The following is an 8,645-nucleotide window of genomic DNA, read 5'->3' as shown; positions in this document are numbered from 1 at the left end:
GTGTATTTTTATTGAGGTTGGTTGGAGGGTGGCTAGGGTGAGAGTTTGTGCACATGGGTAGGGACTTCTGTGATTGACTTTCTTGCCAGGGTCAAAGCTGAGCACCCAGGCTTTCTTATCACCTTGCACAGATGTGGAGCACAAAGGGAAGAGGGAGAGATAAGACTTTAAAGTAGTCAGCTGTCAGATAATAGAAAATATATACACATATTGCTCTCTGTCCCAAATTCCTGGCACTTGTAAATTCCTAGAGATAAGAGCACTAGGAGCCAGTCTTGTTCTAATATTTGGTCTTTGACTCTGTCCCTGACACAGGTCTCCTGAAACCATGTAAATTCCTAGGTGATAAAAGCACTAGAAGCATCTTTTGTTCTAATGAGGTGACTCTGGGTGGGCTCCTGGATGGGGGCTGGTCATCAGAAAGTCCAAGCCATGCTTAGAAACTTGGAATTTTTAGCTCATCCGCCCATTTTCCTGAGGAGCTAGAAATGGGGTTAATAATTGATCATGTCTAGGGAGGGGTGCCTGGGTGGCTCATTCGGTTAACATCTGACTCTTGATTTCAGCTCAGGTCATAATCTCAGGGTCCTGGGATCAAGCCCCGATTGGGCTCCATGCTCAGCAGGGAGTCTGCTTGAGGATTCTCTCTCCCTCTGCCCCTCCCTCGTTTCTCTCTTTCTAAAATAAATTAAGTCAATCTTTTAAAAAAATGATCATGTCTACATTACTAAGCCTCCGTAAAATCCCAATAGTATGCTCTTTGGAGACTGCAGGTTGGGGAACACATCCATGTACCAGGAGGGTGGCATACCCCAACTCCATAGGGGCCCTCCAAGAACTCTCTCTACATATGTTTTCATCTGGCTGTTCATCTGTATTGCTTATCATATCCTTCAATAAACTGGTAACTGTAAGTAAGTGTTTCCCTGAGTTCTGAAACCTGTTCTAACAACTTAATCGAACCTAAGGAAGGGATTGTGGGAACCTCTGATTTGTAGCAAGTCAAACAGAAGTTGTGAGTAACCTTATTGGCACCTACTACATGTGATTGGCGTCTGAAGTGGGGTAGGAGGGTCTTGTGGGACTGAGCCCTTAACCTGTGGGATCTACACTATCTACAGGTACATAACGTTAGGACTGAGTTAAATTATAGGACACCCTGCTGGTGTCACAATTGTGGGGGAAAAACCCTCACACATCTGGTGACCAGAACTGTCAGAAGTAAAGTGTTCTGGGTGAATATAAAGGAGATATATAGAAGAAAAGAACTGGGTTTTCTCTACTCAGGAATAATATTGGATTTTCTTGACATATCAACAGTCAAATATTTAAAAATGGAGTCAGAGACTTCTGGTTTCTTCCCTGGCATGGAAGGAGTTAGAAGGTGACATTTCTATCCTTACCAGAAAAAGCAAGCAAATTTAAATCAATGATTCTTCTTAAATCTATCAAAGAATTGAGGTCACAGTACAAACTGCTGTCTCCAAAATTGGAGACATAGAATAATAGAATAATAGCCAATCTGAAATATTCCTACAATATTTTGTTCTTCTTAACAAGACCTGTCCTCAAAAGATTGTTTCTCAAGAATCGCATGGGGGCAGGAAGGGAAATAGCCAACTTGAGCCCCTCCAGCCTTTCTGCCTGACCTAAATTGAGAGTGTGGGGGAACTTAGATACACTTGTGAGATTCACAGGTCATTTTTCACTGCTCACAGTCAATGTATTGTGTTTTCCAAAACCATTTCTCCAACTCTCCAACACCAACTGGGTGGCCTACAGTTCAATTCTAACACTAACCAGAGTTAACACCAGACTCTACAGTTTAAGGGCACAATCCCACAAAATGGCACCCCCATGTCAGATGCCAGCTGCAAATGGGAAGCCCAGGCCTTGGAGTTTCCCTAGAAACACTCCTGTGTTTGTTAATTCAGTAGAAACACTATTAGAACTAATAAAAGCTCTTTACTTATTATTATTGATTTATTATAAAAGGTATAAGTCAGAAACAGCCAAATGGAAGGGGCGTATAAGACAAAGTAGGTGGGGGAGGTAGGGAAGCTCCATGCCTTCACCAGATACAACACCCTCCTGCCACACTGAGGTCTTCACCAACTTAGAATCTCTCTGAATCCTGAGGTTTAGGAATTTTGATGGAGTTTCCTTACATAGACAGGCATGACTGATGAAATCATTGGTGGTTGGTGAATAACTCAATCTCTAGCTCCTTCCCACTCCCCAGAGGTTGGGGGCTGGGGTGAAAGTTCTAAGCCTCTAATCAAACCTTGGTCTTCCTGGTGACCAACCCCAATCCTGAAGCTATCTAGGGGCTTACAAAAAGTCACCTCTTTGAATATAAGATGCTTCTATCACCTTTCTCATTCAAAAAGTCCAAGGAGGGGCGCCTGGGTGGCTCAGTCAGTTAAGCATCTGCCTTCTGTTCAAGTTGTGATCCCAGGGTCCTGGTATCAAGTCCCATATCGGGCTCCTTGCTCAATGGAGAGCCTGCTTCTCTCTCTGCCTGCCACTCTCCCTGCTTGTGCTCTTTCTCTTGCTCTCTTGCTCTCACCCTCTCTCTCTGACAAATAAATAAAATCTTTAAAAATAATAATGAACAAATAATGGCTGGAAACTTCCCAAATCTTGGGAGAAATGTGGACACCCACGTACACGAAACTCAAAGATCCCTAAATAGGTTGAACCTAAAGACCTCACAAAGATGCATTAAAATCAATTTATCAAAAATCAAAGACAGAGAATTTTGAAAGTAGCAAGAGGAAAGCAAAACATCACATACAAAGAAATCCCAATTAGACTATTAGCCGATTTCTCGACAGAAACCTTGAGGACATGAGACAGTGAAATAATTTATGCTAGGTGCTAAAAAAAAAAAGGAAACTGCCAACCAAGAATGCTTTACTTGGCAAAGCTATCCTTCAGAAAGGAAGGAAAGAGAAAAACTTACCCTGATAAACAAAACTAAGGGAATTTCATCACCACTAGATCTGCCTTACAAGAAATGCTATAGGGGGTGCCTGGGTGGCTCAGTCAGTTAAGCATCTGCCTTCGGCTCAGGTCATGATCCCAGGATACTGGGATGGATCCCCATGTTGTGCTCCCTGCTCAATGGGGAGTCTGCTTCTCCCTCTCCCTCTACCCCTACGCCCCCTTATGCACTCTCTCAAATAAATAAAATCTTAAAAAAAAAAAAAGGAAAGAAATACTATAGGAATTTTATTAAGCCGAAATGAAAGGATACTAATTAGTAACATGAAAACATATGAAAGCATAAACTATCTGGTCAAAGAAACTAAGAGTTGGTTGTTTGAAAAGTTAAACAAAACTGGCAAACCTTTAAATAGACTAAGAAAAAAGAGAAAAGATTAGGGACGCCTGGGTGGCTCAGTCAGTTGAACATCTGCCTTCGGCTCAGGTCATGATCCCAGGGTCCTGGGATCGAGTTCCACATCGGGCTCCTTACTCAGCAGGGAGTCTGCTTCTCCCTCTGCCTGCTGCTCCCCCTGCTTGTACTCTCGCTCTCTCTCCCTCTCACTCCCCCTCTGGCTCTCTCTCTGGCAGATAAATAAATAAAAGCTTTAAAAAGAGAGAGAGAAAAGATTAAATTAATAAAATCAGAAATTAAAAAGGAGAAATTATAACTGATAGCACAGAAATACAAAGGATCATAAGAGATTACTATGAATAAGTACATGTCAACAAATTTGATAACCTACAAGTATTGGATAAATTCTTATAAACATATAACCTACCAAGACTGAATCATGAAATAGGAAATCAAAAGCTCAGTAATGAGTAAGGAAATTGTATCAGTAATCAAAAAACTCCCAACAAAGAAAAGCCCAGGACCAGATGGATTCACTGGTGAATTCTACCAAACACTTAAAAAAAAAAAATTCATACCAATGCTTTCAAACTCTTGCAACAAACAGAGAGAAAGAAACACTTGCAAAATCATTTTACAAGGCCAGCATTACAATGATAACAAAATCAGACAAGGACACTCCAAGAAAAGAAAATTACAAGCCAATATCCCTTTGGGAACATAGATGCAAAAATCTTTTACAAAATACTAGGACATCAAATTCAACATCACCATTACAAGGCTTAGACAACATGATCAAGTTAGCTTTATCCCTGGGATGCAAAGATGGTTCAACAGATGCAAATCAGTAAATGTGTTACACCAAATTAACAAAATTAAAGATAAAAGTCATATGATCATTTCAACAGATGCAGAAGAGGCATTTGACAAAATTCAACATCCTTTAATAATGAAATGAAACAAATTAGGTATAGAAAGAATGTACCTCAATACAATAAAAGCCATATATGACAAATGCACAGCTAACATCATACTGAATGCAGAAGAGTGACTTCTTGCAGAATGATGGCACCCAGCAAGGAACTGAGGAGAGCATTAAGGTGAGACATACCTATTTGTCCCCTATTTTATATTCAGTAACTCCCTACGTTATCAGGGGTAACTTGCTGAAATTTTCTGGAATCCCAATATAATTATAATTTGAACCCTAGTATTATTTGCACGAAGGTTTCTGAATTAGTGCATTGAAGCTGAGGGCAAAATTCAGAATCTCTGTTGTAGAGGCCCCCAAAGCCTTTGTCTTTTAAAGGGTTTATTTTATTTTATTTTTAAAGATTTTATTTATTCATTTGAGAGAGAAAACAATCAAGGGGAGCAGTAGGCAGAGGGAGAGGGAGAAGCAGGGCTCGATCTCAGGACCTCGGGATCATGACCTGAGCCAAAGGTAGAGACTTACCCGACTGAGCCACGCAGGCGCCCCTGTTTTTTAAAGGGTTTAAACAGTGCCCTGTAATCTTTTTTTGTTGTGTAGATTCCTTTAGTATATTTTGGATTTCCAGTTGGGTGAAGTTGTGAACCTTTCTTTCAGTGTTTTTCTCTTTTCTTCTTTCCCTCCTGTCCTTCCCTATTTTTTTTTTTCTTTTCTTTGTTTTTTTTTTTTTTTTGGTCACTGGATGAACTTCAGGGAAGGAAGTGTCCTCTCTACCTTGATATTTATATATTTTTTCCTCCAGAGAGCCTCAAATCCATGCCGTCAGGAACCGGAGACTCCCCTGTGACAACAGGTTGCTTTATAGGATTTGAAGATCCCTGACTTACGTCAGCTTAAACAAATACCTTTGTTGTGCCACAGGGAGGCCTTGTGTGTTGGCCTCCATAACCCTGAAGGTCAGAATCACTGCTGCCGTGGAGGCAGGGCAGCAGCCGCAGAGGTATTTAAGGATCCTGATGAGTCCTTTGGTATTTGGGGTCGGGACTCAGCCTGCATTCTAATGATTGTCTTTCTCCTCTCTTTTTAAATGACAGCTGTTTCAGGGGTGACCCCTTGATATGCCCTCCTCTTGTATAGTCCCAGCCTTTATCTTAGCTTCATTCTAACACACAGATAAATCCCTGTAAATCCCTGCAAACACATCAACCCAGGACCACTGTAAGGAGGGCCCCAATCCCGTACTCCTGCTCTGAAAGGCCTAGGAATCCTAGAACTACCACTTCTGGCCAGTTGATTCTAGAACTTAGGCTTGGTAGGGTCACCAAAACAGGGCAGCACAGCACACAACATGAGCTCCCGAGGACTCAGCAGACGATAGTGCATGCCACCGTCAGGTAGAGCAGGTGAGCAAGTCAGAGTAAGACAGACCCATGCGCCGTGGCTTCGTCTGGAAATGCTGTTCACAGCCAACTGTTAATGGTCACCTGCAGATGTGTGGTTCCCGTGTTAAGACTGATGGCCTGCCCCCCCCCCACACGCACACCAAGAGAGTAGGAAAAGGCTTAGGACTTTCCTAAGTGAGATCCAGAGGAGGAGAAGTCAGCCTCTCAAATAGCTCTAAAATGGCTTCAGAAAGCAAGGAAAGGAGCCCAGCATGGGTTTTTACCATGCCTGGGGGTTAAAGAAAAAATATGCAATGACATACCCCGACAGATTTTATTCAGAACCACTGTGCCAGGTATAGAGACAATGGCAATGGGATTTCACAATGGGTGAGAAACGAGTTGGGGCTCAACTCTGAATATAGCATGGGCAAGTGGGAGTTTATGGCCAGAGAACAGGGTGGAGGTCAGTGGATGGAAAATTACTAAGAGAAAAATCAGGGGTATGCGGGTTCTGACTAAAATGACCTAACAGGATTCTTACTGAAGATAGGCTAGGGTGATCCCATTCATCTGGGGGATGATGGGGGGAGGAACTTGATCATATATCAAGGGTAATCAGATATGGAGGGGATGGGGATGATTCTGGTTCAACTGACTTAGCAAGGTTCTTGCTAAAACTGGATTTAACAAGGAGCTACCCCGACAGACTTAACAAGAAGGTTCAGGAGCCTGACTCAAGTTTGGTCAAGCAAAGAATCTTTGTCGGGGGTGGGGCCAGGGCAAGAATTCTGCACACAGGGGCTTGTGTGCTTGGAATCTGAAGCCATATAAGGGAGTCTCCAGACTTTCTTGCCTGTTTGTCCAAGTGCGGAGATAAGGGAAAGAGGGAGGGGTGAGGAGTAAGCTGTCAGCAAACATCAAAAGATGTGGAGTCTGGTTGCTCATTACAAGGACACACATGGGTAAGAAAAATATGCATTTGAAATGGCTTGGTTTCTATATAAAGAAACACGTACTCTTGGCACGAAGCTCACGAAATGATCAACACTGTGTATTTGAAGATGGCTGGAGTTTTAGCACTGGAAGTGAGCGGGATGTCTGAGCAGTGAGTTTTCTTAAGTTAGACTTTATCTCACGGATTTGATTTACTTCGAATAAACAGAAGTTTGTATATGCCACATTTTACTATTTAGCAATCTTTATTTAATTTTAACTTCTGTACATAGGAAACCATTCTCGGATTTAATTCCCTTTTTTTTTTTTTTTTTTAAGATTTTATTTCTAAGTAATTTCTACACCCAGTGTGGGGGCTCAGACCCACAACCTTGAGATCAAGAGCCACAGGCTCCACTGATCGAGCCAGCCAGGTGTCCCAGAATTAATTCCTTTAAACACTAACAGTTACAAAAATGAAAACCATAGAAAGTGTATATTTTCAAATCTTTTCCTAACTAGAAGGACATGTGGCATCATAATTTGTCCTTCCCCTAGTTCAGCCTGGGGGTATTTTCAGAAATCAGTAGCATCTTCTAATGCAACAGGGGTTTGAGCTTAATTCCTTAAATGTACTGGATTTTCAAAGACTTAATAAGCTATGAGTAGCTTTCCTCACGTCAATTAAAATAGGAATTCACTTTCTTGGGGTGTGTGGGTGGCTCAGTCGTTAGGCATCTGCTTTCGGCTCGGGTCATGATCCCAGTGTCCTGGGATTGAGCCCCGCATTGGGTGCCCTGCTCAGTGGGAAGCCTGCTTCTCCCGCTCACAGACCCCCTGCTTGTGTTCCCTCTCTCGCTCTCTCTGTCAAATAAATAAAATCTTAAAAAAAAAAAGAATTCACTTTCTTTACCCTTTTAAATGTCAGAGTCCTCTAGAGACATGCACATACAAGCACTAATGTAAAAATGAAAACATGTACCTGAAAACTTAAGCACATTCATTTCAAATCTTGAAGTTCTTTCACCTAAAAGGAACAAAAATTCTTTTTAGTTCCATAGTTTTCTTGCCTTACTGCCATCATCTCTCTCAATCAACTTACATTTTCAAGCCCAAGAAGCAAAAAATGTTCTCTCTCCCACAGGGAATAAAACTACAAAGTACTAGGGCGCCTGGGTGGCTCAGTTGGTTAAGCATCCGACTCTTGATTTTGGCTCAGGTCATGATCTCAGGGTTGTGAGCTGGAGCCCTGTGTCAGGCTCCGCGCTGGGCATAGAGCCTGCTTGGGATTCTCTCTCTCCCTCTGCACCTCCCCCCTCTCCCTCCCTCCCTCTCTTAAGTAAGTAAGTAAGTAAGTAAATAAATAAATAACAAAGTATTAAGGGAAACAAGAATCAAAGGGCTGCAATACTCAATCCATAAAGGAATCCAGAGAAAAGAAACATAAATATTGGATTCAGCACAGATGAGCAGCCTGCTTCTCATAGGACATTAGGAAGGCCACATTCAGAGAGTTAAACACACTCTAGACTCTCCCAGTGGAGACCAAAGCCCTGGTGTTGGTAGATCCCTGGGAAAGTGGCAGGTTGAGGCGGGGAGAAAGGGACACCTGAGCAGCTACAGGAATGAACCCTGGGAGCCCTGCACGTCCTCCCCTCCCTGGGGCATAATGGAACCCCTCTCTCCCTAAGCCTTCCATTCTCACAAGTGAAGAAACCCTCAGCTGGATTCAGTTTTAGGTTGTTACCTAAATGAACTCCCAAATTCATGAACCTGAACCCAGATACAGAACTGACTTTCACAGACTTTCTCAATACAAACAAATTACACTGAGTGCACCTGAACGGGGATGCAAAGCTCCAAACTATGTCTAGACACAGGCACCAGGTACCACAGTTACCTTGGAAGGGGTAACCTCCCTAGCCCTTTGTGCACATGCATCCCCAGCTTTCAAGGCTCTGTAGCTTCTCTTCATATAAAGGCTCCTTAGTGGTGGGTATAAGCACGTAGGACACCTGCAGAGGCTCCTCAGGAAGAACCAGCCAGGGTCTTG

Source organism: Phoca vitulina, unplaced genomic scaffold (assembly GCF_004348235.1).
Source record: "Phoca vitulina isolate PV1807 unplaced genomic scaffold, GSC_HSeal_1.0 scaffold89, whole genome shotgun sequence".
NCBI classification, from domain to species: domain Eukaryota; kingdom Metazoa; phylum Chordata; class Mammalia; order Carnivora; family Phocidae; genus Phoca; species Phoca vitulina.
The sequence above is the reverse complement of the archived record's forward strand: the minus strand, read 5'-3'. Positions refer to the sequence as shown.